This window comes from Pteropus alecto, unplaced genomic scaffold, assembly GCF_000325575.1.
Source record: "Pteropus alecto unplaced genomic scaffold, ASM32557v1 scaffold8, whole genome shotgun sequence".
Lineage (NCBI taxonomy): Eukaryota > Metazoa > Chordata > Mammalia > Chiroptera > Pteropodidae > Pteropus > Pteropus alecto.
Window position 1 is genome coordinate 2,091,363 of NW_006494609.1, and position 14,920 is coordinate 2,106,282.

At 40.0% G+C, this 14,920-nt stretch overlaps 1 protein-coding gene across 1 annotated transcript in view; it reads right to left on the minus strand.

The window, feature by feature from the left end:
• Positions 1 to 14,920, minus strand: part of HEATR4 (HEAT repeat containing 4) — a 50,575-nt gene that overhangs the window by 5,794 nt on the left and 29,861 nt on the right. The gene's annotated exons all lie outside the window — the stretch shown is intronic.

Here is a 14,920-nt window from a genome sequence, read left to right on the forward strand (position 1 = left end):
GATACTTAAAAAGCTTGTCTCTCTTTTTTTTCTAAACCGCCCCTCTTCCTAGCAGTCTAATTTAAGACCATTGAATGAATTGCCGTTCTTTTCTCACATTGGCACAATGTACAAGAATAAATGATTGCATTTTTATTCATTTGGGTACAAATCACAGTAGGCACTTTTGAGAAATTTGGTGTTGCTATAAAAACGCTTATACTCCCAGAAATATATCCATCATTAGCTTTTTCTTTTCTTTTTTATTTCCACCCACTTTTCCTGCTCCTAAATAACAAAATGCTGTCCTGATTACTCTTTCAGTTTCTACATCGAATTTAAATGTACTTTCCTCACAATTCCACCTATAAGACACAAACCCATGGGCCATGAAACATACACTCAAGGATGGACTGAGATAGATCAAGGAGATAGTTCCCTCACAAGCATTATTTTATAGTTGTAAACTTCCTGTGGGACCAAGAATCTGAACTTCGGAAATTTTGTGCTTTGCCCGTTTCTTCTTTATGGTAACTCCTTGTCTCATATCTCTTCCATTTACTCTCTTGTCCTTTGCAGAGTAAGCTACAGGGAGTCTATAAAACTGCACGGTATGTTATCCAGGAAAAAAGTAGTCTATTTTCTAGCTAATATTTTTATTCATTTTAATAAACTACATACCTCTATCACAAAACTAAGTGGAAATTATTTCTTCCGGAACTATACGTAACAATACGGTGTCTTTTCCTAGTTATTTTCCGGAACTTTTCTCCCCTTCTCTCATCCTCACCTTCCAATTTAGAAATAACCTCCCCTTCAATTCAATGACTCATAAAAAGCCTGTAAAAGGAAAGTGGAAAAGCCAAAATAACTTCAGAGATGTCTGAATCATTCAGTTGAAGGAAAGATCAGACATTGACCATGATGGAATCTAAGATATAAGGCAAGCCTTAACTAACATTCCGTAACAAATGAAGTAACCTGCAAATGTGAAGATGCTCCAATGAGAAAGAGGTATCAGTATGTCTTTTACACAGCCTTTTAATATATTATCAGCAGCTTTCCTCTCTCTAGTCGTGGCCGTATGCCCTAGCTACCAATTTTAGAGCAAGTTAGAAGGCAATTAATGTCCTGGCAGATAGGAAATAATAACGTCACAGGAAGGCATGGTCATTATTATGGTACTTTGGGTAATAATGGTTCTTGAATAGCCATAGTGACTAGGTACCATAGAGAACATAGAATTAGGCCAGCCTCACTAAGAGGACTTGCCATCTAAGTTCAGAAACACAACAAAATTACTGTCACAAAACTAGGAAAATTGCCACAAAGGTCAGCTATTCATTCTATTTCACACATACACACAAAAAAGGGTATTTATAAATATTTTTGCTTACACATGCATATACTCTACTCTCCCATTCCTTATGAAAATCAGTCGAGAAAAGAAATGTAAAATGAACATATACAACACAGTAAAAAAAAAAAAAAAGAGAAAACCTTAAAGAAGGAAAGTGCCAAGGAAAATTCTTTGATCCAACAGAAAGCTATTGTGGTGTTAAAGCCTATGCAGTACTGGAAAGGTGATTACTTATACCCTATGTCTTGATTCTGCATGCACAGGGTAACCTTATGTGATTACTCCATCCAATTTCTCTTTTCTTTCCTGTGTTATGTGCTTCTCCACCTTTCTCAAGGCCCCCTCTTAGAAAGCAAGAACACTGGAGTCGGGGAGTCTGCAGCTTTGTGTTGTGTGGCTGGCTGTGGAGGTGGTACTGATGGTATCTGTTCAGAGCTACTTGAGCAAGACCAGGATGGCAGGTATATTAAAGGCATAAATTGTCTTTATAAATCCTGATTAAGTAGAAGATGAAGGACTCAGAGTGATGTCCCACTATCTAAAGAGTAATATGGTTTGCCTCAGGCTTTAATGTATGTATGCTGATGCTACTTTTTGTTCTTTTTGCTACTCCTGCCCTCTTTTCATCATATCACTTTTCAAGGGAGCAGGATCCAAGTCTCCTTTCATTTCTATTTTAGTCTGGGCGGGGGGCAATCTCACTAAGGAAAAGCTCCATTTTTGTTTTTAGATGTCCCCCCACTCCCCTGCATTCTACACACAATTCCAAATGGATTAGAGAAACAAACAACTGGTGGAAAAGAAAATCACTCAGATAGCAGACTAGGGCCAGAGCTGCCTGCTGCTAACAGTTGGAAGCAAGCCAAGATATTTGATAAGAGGTAGTACCCTGAGTTAGGGATCCCCAAAGGTAGAAGCTGAAAGAGATGAAGGGATTGGAGAGGAGGGAGGTGGGTAGAGATTGGGGGGAGGTGAGAGATATGAGAGACAGAGAGGGAGAGAGAGAGAGAGGAGACAGAGAGAGAGAAGCAGGTTAGCAGAGACGAGGGTGAAGAAAGCTAGAAAGAGAGTCAAGAGGCCATGATTAAAATGCTGAACCAGCTTAGAGTCTTACTCCCACCTCCCTGGCTATGGACTTTATACCAGGTTGCACAATTACACCAGCAAAGTGCAGCCTCTGCCACTGGTTGAAAGAAGAACCATGCCAGAACTCTATCCTATGAGACCATTGCTCTATGGCCACCTGGAAATCCTCCCTGAGCTCAAAGCCTGCTACTCTGGCACCAGGGCAAAGCTGACAAGGAAGAATATATTCATGCAACCAGCCAACAAATATATCTTCACTTGATTTCATAAAGGTGACCACTGGCATGAAGCTCTGGATAAACAAAGGAAAACTATCTGGAAGAAGATGTTTTTACCATTCCAAACTAAGGAGCTTCCAGCATAGGGAAGTTCCAAGCTGCTTTCCATGCTGGAACAAAGCACTGTGGTTTCAAAGTTCAAGGCTCTGTTCCATGGATAGACGGAAGAAAAAAAAAAAGGAAGAGAGTGTTCTCCTGAGCAGAAGAACCATTCACTTTCCAATTCCAAGGCTCATGTGGTTTTTAAATAGCACACCATATCTTTTCATTACTCAATGAATGCATTTTCATTCTCAAGAAAAATATGTATACCCCACTACCCTGGGTACCTTGCATATTATAGGTAAGATGGCTTGAGTGCTTCTAAAATGGATGGGCTGCAGCTCTCAGCTTTACCATTGTGCTACTGACAGGAGACCCTGGTTACTATCTCCAGATCTATGGGTGGACCAGCCATTCTTCTGCAGCAGGGAGTGGGCCACTTAAAGCACTTAACATCATTTAAACTTTTGTCCATCTCTGTTTTATATATACACGCAGAGTTTCCTGGAAACATGGCTATACTCCAAGATTTCAGAAACTAGAATGCTTTCTAGAACACCAGTTTCCCAATCACTTGAAATCTCATAAGAAAGTAGACTTGAACTCAGATTCTTGAACTGTGTTCAAATCCTGGCTCTGCCATTTACAAGCTGCGTGACTTTGGGAAAGGTTGATTCATCTCCTTGAGCTTTAATTCCTTCAACTATAAAGTGGGATGTGTATTAGTTATCTTTTGCTGTGTAACAAATTATCCCAAAACTTAGCTTAAAACAACTGTGTTTAGCTTAAAACAACAAATTCGTCATCTCTGTATCTTTGGGGCAGAAATCCTGGTACAGCTTAACTTGGTCTTCTGTCTCTAGGTCTCTCACAAGGCTGCAATCAAGTTTAAGTTGGCATGAATCTGGTTCCTAGCTCAATATATTATTGGCAAGACTCAATAGCTCACAGGCCTTTGGCTAAAGCCTTAGATCCTCATGCTATTGGCCTGCAGCCTCCCTCAGTGCCTTGCCTTCTGGACATCTCCACAGAGCATCTCAAAACGTGGCGGCTTACTTCATCAGAGCAAGCAAGCAAGAGGCTGAGAGAGGGCCAGCAACAGAGAGACTGCTAACAAGACAGAAGTCATAGTCTTTTGTACTCTAATCAGGAAGTGACATCCCATCACTTTTACCACATTCTACTAGTTAGAAACAAATCATTAAGTTCAGCCCACACTAAAAGAGAGGGGATTATACAAGAATGTAAATATCAGGAGGGAGTTGTTTTTTTTTTATGGTGACATTAGTTAACAAAATCCAGTAAGTTTCAGCTGTACATTTTAACGGTAAGGCATATATATATTTACAATGTGTGTTTACCTCTCATAGTTAGATTTCTTTCTGTCACCACATATTTGACCCCTTTTACCTCATCTACCTCCGCAGGAAGGAGATCATTGGAGCCACTTTAGAATCAGACTACCTACAATGATGATGATGATGATGATGATGATGATACCCACTTATAGATTTCATTTAAATATTAAATGAAAGAAAATGTTCGATTCAGGGCCTGGCATATATTATAAAACTGGCATATATAATAACTATTATTATTACTATTAATGTCATTATTAAGTATATAATGACTGATTTTTCTCTCCCTTATAGCTACTAAAAGGAAATCTTTTATGAGGAATAAATGAGATAATCTACAAAATTCAAGAAAGGACCTGACACAGTAGCCATTAGTTATTATTAATGTTATATGAGCATATGATATATGGTAGCCTCTGGAAGGACATGATACGACTATGGTAAATTTTCCAGAATAGTCTTATTGTCAAATATTGTTTCATTTACCCACGTGTATCCTATCCTTGGCAGACAGCAATTTCAGATTTGAGGTTCATAAAATATGACTGACAAAAGCCTTATACTAAGAAAAGTATGCTCAAACCCAACAAGGTGAGCTAATTATGGCAGTACCTCCTATATACAGAAATCTGAGCCTGGCTTCATGAAAGTTCCAGAGACAGGGGAGTGTGCCCAGAATGAGCAGGGACTTGGCTATATCGCCTTCGTCTCTTTCAAAAGCTGATCACTATGCATGCAACCTGAGTCATTCTTCAGCCGAAGACAAGAGAAAAGGGGATCCCATGCAGACTCTGTGGAGTAAGGGCACCCAAGATGAGGTTTCCACCCCTGGATTGGGAACAGTGAGAACTAAGAGACTGAGAAAAGAGCAGTTTTGCACTTAGAAAGTTAGAAGAAGAGAATTCCGTTTTCAATATGAAAGATCACTAAGAGGTTGGAGAGAGCCATTAGGGGTGGGTCGAAGCTGGCTTCCTTATAAGGGAGGAGGATATTGAGGGCTGGCCTGTGGCCAGAGAAAATGAGGAACTATAATCAAGGAAATCCCATTATTTTGGCTTTGAGTCATTTCTCAGAGCTCACTCATGATTACTATGTGAGAAAGATGGAAGAAAAACTCCTGAAGTATAAATGATCTTTAAACAAAAACACTGTCTAAAGACAAAAGTTCAAGCTTAGCTCATCTTATCTCATATTTTGACCAGGGGTCTCTATTCAGATTATCTTTCTCTTCTTCCTCCCCAATTCGATATTTGTACATGTTCTTTCCTTTTGTGTTCCACGCAGAAGATAAAACTATCCTCACAAAGAAATGCCTTCGGATCCTTTAGACTAGAACTGTTTCCTGATCCAGAGTCACCTTCTCGAGCAGTTTCTGAACTCTAGTGGTGCCACACCATTAGAGTTCACTAAATACTCTCAGATAATGAGTTTACACCTCTGCCTCCAAATCAAGTCACCTGTGCAGCTGTGGTTTAAACAAGCCCACTGCTTTTCTAAGATCTACCAGCCCTGACCCCTTCTCCTCCTGACACATTCCCAAACATTACCAGATTTGCGCACAGAAAATGTCAAAGCAGAAGTTGCTGGGAAGGTTCTGTGAGGCTGAAAGAGAGATGTGTAGCAATATCAAGTTCCTCTTCCTGTGACTAGTCTCCTCTCCTGTTTCCTCAGTGTTTGAGAAAGAACCGCCAAGTAAGTCTCAATACCTCTCAGTAGCCAGAGGAGATGTCTGCCTGCTCCTGTGCAGGATGGCTGATTTTAAGGGGTGAGGAGATGAGGACGTGCCCCCAGGAAGTCTGCCTACACAATAGGGATGGTGTATTTATTTACTCAGCCCTTTCCTTCTGGCAGCCAGAGCAGCAGCCTTTCATTTTGCCCTCAGGAAGTGTATTTAGCAGTAGGCTTTCTTTCTTTTCCTGTTCGTTTCCTGCAAGAGAACATCAGTGTCTTCTCAGTGCAGCAGCTGATAAGAAGGATGTTGTTCAAGTGGAGACAAACATATTTTCCGTATGGACTCAGACCATCCCAGGGGCACAGAGAATTGGGTCTGGATGTGGAAACTGAAGAACTGGATTTTCACACCTATTTCCCTGGTGCCATCTTCCTCCCTAAAATATTTTCTAGTAGGATACAATAATTACATCTTCCACTTATGTAGAGGTTCATGTTTTTCCAAGATAGCATCACACTATACAGAAGCAGAGTCAGAGGTACTTTGAAGTTACTCTGGAGGGTTAACATTAAGAGGCTTGGATTTAACAGTATGTTCTCGGGAGATGATACAAATAGTATAGGTTTACCCTAAGTCGGATTCTATTTACTAGCTCCAATTTACTCATCCTACAGATCTCACCTTTGAAGTTACTGCTACGAGGGGGCCTCCCGATATCCCCTCTCCCAGCCACCATTGGGTTTGGTGTTCCGATTATAGACACTGTGCTTCTACATTGGATACACACGTCCCATGTGTGAACTTGTTTAGTGCCTATCCCTCTTACAGCAAGTCGGCCTGGTGACACCAAGAATCACATCCATCCTGCTCACAGCTACTGAGCCCAGGGCCTGGCCCACAGTAGTTCACTAAATATTTAGTGAATGAATGAGTCAGGAGTTGTCTTTAGCAGTGGCCTTGCCACCCTACACCATCATTTATTTTGGGGTGGTGCTCTGGGAGTTACAAAAAAAGCATGTGCTAATTATCATATAATGATCACTAGTGGTTATAGTAATTAGTAGGTAAAAGCATAGTGGTGGAGTATGACTAAATAAAGCCCTCCACCAGGGCGTACGGAGCCATCCCTGCACTCTGAATTTGGAATCCCACTGCCAACCACTGTTGGACTCCCATAGACAGGGTCATTCCTTTGGGGAAATTCTGTTCAGAGCTGTCAACACTAGGGAAACAGAGAGCTCATTTCCTCTGATTCGGTGAAACCGCTCTGGTTTGAAAATTAAATTAAAATATCAGGCGAATGGTGGTCCTCAGGCTCTGAGACAGATTTCCTCATCAAGGGCCTGCACTGAGTCATCCCTCCTCCAGATTTTAAAAAAAAAAAAGTCAACTCCTTCAGGATGAGTGATAGAGGCAAAGACTCATTGTGCTAATTTCCTCCTCCTCCCTCTGGGGTCAAGGTTCACAACCTCAGCCCTCTCTCTGGGAACAAGAGGCAATCTGAGAGAAAAGATTGTTCCCTTCCATTCCTTCCTACCTCACAAGCTCTTGGTCTGTGGTTTCATCTTCTTCGGAGGGTAGGTGAGGATTGAGGATAGAGAAGGAGAAAGAATAAGCCAAAGAACACAGTACTTCGCTAGCCCTGAGATTGGGGGAGGAGGGTGTAAATTGGGATGAAGGATGACAAGACATGAAGAATCTCTGGAGATTCTTCAACAATTCTCACATCCCGGGGAACCAAAACACATCCCAGTTGCCAGGACACGAGGGAACCAGAAATGCAGTCAGTGGGAGGTGATGACAGTGAGGAAGCAGGCGGATCTGACACACATGCCCCTACAAAGAACTACACCCTTTGGGAGAACCACAAACTGCTTAAGACTGGCTAGTGAAAATGAATGGAAGTTGATTGTGAGACCTTGAATCAGGAGGCCCACACTCTATTTCTAGCTCAGTTAACAATTTGGGGGAGGACCCCATGCGGAAGATGATTATCAGAGATTTGGCTTAATCAAGTACCTATGGGATTGGTAGATGTTTGCAAGACACTTGAAATCTCTAGATGGAAAGAAATGCCAGAAAAAGCTATTATTATTCTGAGTGTTGATCGTATAGGAGCCAGAGCATCTTTGAGCTCCTGTGTTGGAAGCAGAGGCCACAATATTTTCATTTTGGGTGGACCAGTCCCTGGATATCTGTCTTGTAATAACCTCAGTTGAGAACAGGGTCACTGTTGAGATCCACAAGGAATACAACCAGAAATCTCATTACTGGTGGGTAAAAATTTCCAACCAAGCTCCAATAATTTTTCTGTGCAGACAGATCCTGGCCAGGTGAAAGCTGCCTACAGGGAAGTACAGGCTGTGACCTGATAACACCTCTCCCTCTCTGTCTCTCCTGAGCCCTCTTTTTCCCTCTCTTTCTTTTTTACATGTGCATAAGGCTACTTAGAAACTTTGATTCATTGAGGGGCACTTGGAGATTCCAAAATGATCACCCCAATTGTAAATCTCCATCTCCAACCACAGACCCTTTTCCTTTTTACTTGGCAGGTATTTGACCCTGGTATTCTTTTTCTCTATTCATCTCCTTGTATACTGTGCTGTAAATACTCCTGCCCCACTCACTCCCTTCTCTGTGTTCTGTTCTACAAACCATCCAGATTGCCATTCCAAAGAGATTTGTTAGTCACTGAGCTCTTAAGTGAGAGTATGGTCCCCTTCCTGGTCTCTCCAAAGCTAACAAGCTGACTAGGTTCATAATAAGACTTTAACCCAAGTCCACGAAAATGCTTACCTGTCCTGAATGACCTAAGCAGCAGCCATCCATGGCAACAGTCATCACAGAAACAGATATTACTTTTCTGCTATTGCACAAAGTGGCCAAAGGTTGTCTAGCTGATGCAGAATAAATCACTTGATAAAGCCAGAGCTGCTTGTAAACCAAGAAAAATCTCAAGAATGGACATGTGACTGCCAGGCATGCCTTAGGGAGAGAGCTGAGCTAAAGCTACAGTATCACAAATAGCATGGGGAAAATCAACATGGACTCATTTCTCAAATCCCAAAATCCTAGGATTTCAATGTCATTTATAAACTTCCAGCAGAGATAAGCATAGGACTGATAAAAAGGAATACTACTTCAAACTGCAGATAATAAGTACATGGAACTCTTATTCAGGGAGGAAATATACTCAGAATACAGAAAAGATCAAAGCAAATTTATGAACCATACATGAGTGAGTCAGCCATTTTCCAATCCTAGTCCTACATCAGAATCCCAGATCCCTCTCCTAGTTCCAGGCATTCCACTTAACTAGGTTGGAGGGTCCAGGGATCTGTATTTTATTTTTGCAAAGCTCCCCCTAGTGATTCTGATTGATTCATCTCCAGGTTTAATGACCGCTACTTGAATAACTCTTTCTCCAAGGTAAGAGATTATTGAATGGACTGTGGGTCTGACCCAGTCTAGTAATACCTATGGTCCTAATTGTCAAACTGTTTGGTTAGTGGCTGACAACTTAGAGAAGGCACAGCTGGTATCCTTCTGACACGGAACAATGCCATTAGAGCAGCCATTAGACTGTGGACACACTGATCAAATCTAGTTAGTATCATAATCTTCTGGTCCCTAACTCATTTAGAACCTTTTCCAAGATTTGTGAGACTTTCCCACCTCAGGGATGAACGAAGTACTACTACCTTTAGAGGGAAATATTCAGATTTGCTTCCCAAAATAACGTGCAGACTTTAAACATTTCTCTCATGGCTTAGCAGAGCATAAGGCATTCATTTATTCAGTAAATAGTCACTGACTAAAAATTGGACACATAGTCTATACTAATAGTTTGTTGCTAAGGATTTAAGTCAATAAATAAGACAGTGGTGAAACATACCAGATATGGTCCCTAGCCTCTTAGGTACTTAATGGACTCAATTCTTTTAAATTGTATTATTATAGTGGCTGGGTATAATAGTCCAGCCATCCCAGGAAGTTCTACCTAAGAGTCATTCAACCCCTTAGGAACACAACATTTGAGTTCTTCAGAAGATATAGTTAACCTGAGGCTAAGAACAACTGTAAAAAGAGATGCTCATCTTTTCTTCTTAAATGTACATACAAGTGAAGGATAAAAATGAACTTCCAGAGGATGAGAACTACAACTTATTCACCTTTGAATCCCTAATACCAGATACAGTACCTCGTGCATAGTGAAAGTTAAGTGCTTTTGATTGAATGAAACTTGAATCTCGGTCCTGCCACTTCATGTGTATTCTTCTGTACAAGTCACAGAACTGTTCTGACCCTCTGACCCATGACTGGGATAGTAACTACCTTGCCTATCTAATATAGGATTAGAAATTACATGCTTTGAGAATCATTAGCACTGTGACTGGTATAAGGCAGGTACTCAGCAAATGGTTGTGGTGACGGTACTTAGTTGTTATTCTGAGTATCGGGAACTAGAAGCTCCTAAGAACCAAATTGTATGGTCAAACTGACACCTAGTGGTGCAATCTTAGAACACACCAAAAGTATAGTCAATTGCTGGTTTGAAACTTGGGGAATAACTAGGAACTGAAGAGTACTCGTTTTACACAAGTAACATTATTTAATCCTCAACAGTTATGTTCAATCCTGACTGCATTTAAGAATGACTTATGAAGCTTTTAAAATCAACTGATGTCTGGATTTCACCCTCATCAGAGATTCTGACTTAATTTGCAGGAGGTGTGGCAGGGGCAAAGACATTTTTAAAAAGTGATTTTAATATGCAGCCAAGTTGACAGCCACTGCAATAGATCCATAAGATAATAATTACTCTTCCCATTTTACAAATGATGAAAGTAAAACTCAAAGTGATAAAGTAATTTGTACAGTCACATAGTTATTAGTAGCGGAAGGAAATTCGAACTTGAGTTTACTGTTTTTCTACGACCTCGCATTGTATGTGCAGAGGCTTTTGGAAATTTGATGTGCTCCATTTAGCTTCTTCCTGTGAGAGCCTCAAGGACATAAGTCAAACTCAGAGGCTTTGGGGAATTCCACGACTCCATGGGGGTGAAGCACTCCAAGTAACAGTTGATGGATACTATGGGCCAATGAATACTCTCTCTTCCCAGAGCTCTAAATTCAACTGAGATAGATAAATGAGCAATGTGAAGTTGTTTGACTCTGAATTGAATAGCTACAAGATAAATTTAAAACTTTTTTTCTTTTCTGAGATCATGGATACGTTAGAGAATTAAAACAGATTAAATTAATCACCCATTATTGCGTTCCAGAAAAAAGCTGCCTATACTGCTACTGCACACTTATATGTTTGGCCGAAAACAGTTGAAGTGATAGGTATGAGCAGGTAAAGGAAAATGAAACGGTCTGAATTCTAACATCTGAAACTGTGTGCTGAACTGGCCTTCCACAGAGGTCCTTGGAGAACAGATGAGCTTGAAAGACATGAAGAACACAAGTTTCTTCCACACCCATCTTGTACAAACTGCCAGCTAGCTCAGTCCAGGCACAGGAAATGAATAGGAGGTCTCACTGGGTCAGTGAGGAAGCTTATAGCATCTAATAGAGATGGATGGGATCCAGGCCACTGCCTTGCTCAATTACTCGCTAGGATGATTTCTCTGAACTTTATGAGGAATGTTTCTTTGGTTTGTGCTGGGCAGCATAGGTAAGCAGGCTCAGCCAAGTGGGCAATATACTAGAAATTCACCATCCAAAAAGCCGATATCAGGGGTCACAAACTGCCAGCCCAAGGTTAGAATTTGGCTTACAGATGTGTTTGGCAGTGTCAGCTTACAGTGTTTTTAGTATTTTAAAATTAATTGCCAATATTTTACATTAGAGAGATTTCATGTAAAGATCTAGATTTTTTTTTTTACATGAAATATTAGGTAGAGATCCTCAGCTGTCCTGGCTCACTGCCATATCCCTAGAGCCTAGAACAGTGCCTGGACCATAACTGTTCAATAAGTATTTTTAAATTAATTTTATTCAAAAAACAGTCCTATTAAGTAGGAATTACTATCTTTATTTTACAGTGAATAAAAGAAATCTCAGAGAATTTAAGTGATTCACCTAGGGTCACACAATTGATAAGTAGCAGAATATTTGGATTCAGGTGTACTTAACTTTCAAACCAGTGTTCTGCCTGCTACACCACACTGCCTGGCACCCTATACTGGTGGATCTTTCATGCTAATTAAAGTCTTTCAATTTAGACTTTAAAAACAGCTTTCTGGAGATATAAATAACATACCATACAACTTACCCATTTAAAGTGTAAAATGTAGGGGTTTTTTATATACTCGCAAGGCTGTGCCAACATCACCACAATCTAATTTTAGAACATATTTGTTCCCTCTAAAGAAACCCCATTAGTAGTCAATTTCTATTTCCCTCCTCCACAAGCCCCTCTCCCAGTTCCCACCTCTCCCAGCCCTAAGCAACTGCTAATCTACTTTGTTTCTATAAATTTGTCTATTCCGGAAATTTCATGTGAATGGAATCATATAATATGGGGTCTTTTGTAACTGGCTTCCTTCATTTAGCATCATGTTTTCAAGGTTCAGCCATTATGGCATGTATCAGCACTTCATTTCTTTTTATTGACAAATAATACTCTATTGTATGGAAAACCAAATTTTTCCATACTTTTTGCTATTATGAATAATGCTGCTATGAACATTCACATCAACTTGGATTTTTGACATTATTTCAAAATTTAGTCAGTGTAATTTTTTTGTGTTAAAAGCAGTAAGTTAAATACATTAAAAATCTACCATAATTTTTAAAAATTCAGTTTTGGCATTTCATTTTTAAAATATAGCTGGAGGCTCAAAAAAGGCAGTGTCCAGCTCACTCTTGATCTCCGAGAGGCTCTGATGCTGCCTTCAAAAAATGAGCCAATTTTATCCAACTAGACAACAAACTCTTCAAAGTCAAAAAACCATCTTGTACTTTCTGGTATATCCACGATAACTAAATAGAAGCATTTGGTGAATATTTGCTGACAGTATAGATCATCAAGAAATGATAAGGTAGGGTGGGAAAATCGAGTGATAACCAAGAGGAGGTTATGGGAGGGGAGAGAATATATTCTAACACAGATGCTTTCCTTCTGAACCACACTTCTCACTTTGCTATTGGTCTAGTCAAGAAAATTTCTGTTGATGTAGTTCACTAATGGATGCTAATATAAGTAAAATATGTCAACCACTGAAGACATGACTCATGGTTGAAAATGGAAAAGTTCTCTAGATCTTGACCAAACAGAAGCTTCCTTTTATCACAGGAAAAGGAGCAGTCACTGTCTAATCAACCAGTGGAATTAACGAACGTGGCAGGAGAGGAAAGATGAAAAAAAGGAGTGACAGAGACAACTGAGACATTCTTTGTGAGAAGACAATCTCCTACAAACGCTTCAGTCAAGAAGACAGGCAAGGGTTTTTATAAAGGATTTGTAAATCTGGAGTATTTTGTCATTATAACATTTTGTTAGTATGAATAGATTAGGTAAAGACAATGGATGCCCAGCTTCTTTATTGTGAAGTAACAAGTGAACCAGTTTGGAAATAGGCGGGCAAAGGGAACTGGCAGGGACTACCCAAGCTAGTTCCATCTTCCAGCCTTTGTCTCCTGTCCTTCCCCTCATCTGGAAGGTCTTTGCTCCTCCCTTCTGCCTAAGTCTTATGCAGTATGAGATTCTAACAAGTTCTGTGCTTCCATGACTACTCCAGAGTCCCCCTTCCCCTGGACCCCTACACTCCTGTGGGCAGCATAGGTGAGCAGGCTGACGGTGCCAAGGTTCAGCCAAGTGGGCAATATACGAAACAAATTGTCTTTGAAAGGTTCTTAATGCTGATGGTCTAAAGGACCCTCTTTCTGGCCTCATTGACTGACTGAAGGGTTCAGTTCAGCTCTTGTTCTTGCCAGCAATGCAGAGTGCATAATAAAGTCCTTTCACTACAAAATGACAAAGTCAAAGAGAGGGGCCAAGAAAGTACTCGTACAGAATTAATGTCTCGAATGTCTCAAAGTGGCCAGATCCTCAGGTTTGACAGATGTGGAAATAACTTTGGTATATGTGATGGTGCTTTTTGGATTATTATTTCACTTGGATGAAATGTGTAATTTAATAAATAAAAACATGGGTTACATTGAGGCAGGAAAAGGGAAGATTTTCCGTTATGCAGTTAATTGATATTCCCCAGAGTTCTATTTCCCCTGTTTCCATAGCTGCTAGGGGTTCATAAAATTGTTTGTCATATTTCTGATGATAACAGTGCCATTGAAACAGAGGATGTGATTAGAGGAAGAAAAAGGGAAAGATTCACATTGCTTATTTTCATCATTGAATGTCCCCAAGATTTTAGGATGTAAACAACAACTAATAATTGGGAAAAGAAAACTGGATTCACATTACTTTGAATTCTGGGTCTCTCTTCTTTCATGGCAATTTTTTAGGTATCAAGTGCTTTTACAGAATCCCATCTTATGACACATACAGTATGTAATTCTTCATGATGCCTAAATTGTTTAAGCATTCAGTACATCAAGGTTCATGAGAATTGCTAACTGACCTTGTGAAACTGCAGCAATGCTTCCCAGGGATATAAGTGTTTGTATCCACCTACACAGTATGAGGAGGAAAATGACTATGCTGTCTTGATTTTCTTAAACAGTCCAGTGACATGGCTTCCTCATTGCCCGTGAGCTACATTTAAAGAACCTGCTCCAGAATAACACTAGACTTGTGGATTTAAAAAAGGCACCTAAGCTGTTTCTTTTCTAGACAAATGGGAGTCTACTTTGGGTTTCAGAAAGTTCTTTATATAGCTTCCAAAAGATGCTGGGTCTTTTGATATTTCTATGCTAGTAAAACTTGGAACTCTGACTTATATGTAGTATATGATTTTTCTGGGGTATGGAAAAATATGCTCTATCATCTAATGTGATTTTAACCTTCTGTGTAAATGGTGCACTTTCAAAAACCAAGTCTAATGTTAAATAGACATTTTTTTATAAACATGACAAAGAGGTTATACAACATCAATTAAAGAGACAAAATGTGACTGGGTTAACTGCTGCTTGTGTCTTGGAGAAGGGCTCATCCTAGGAATCACTTTTCTTACCA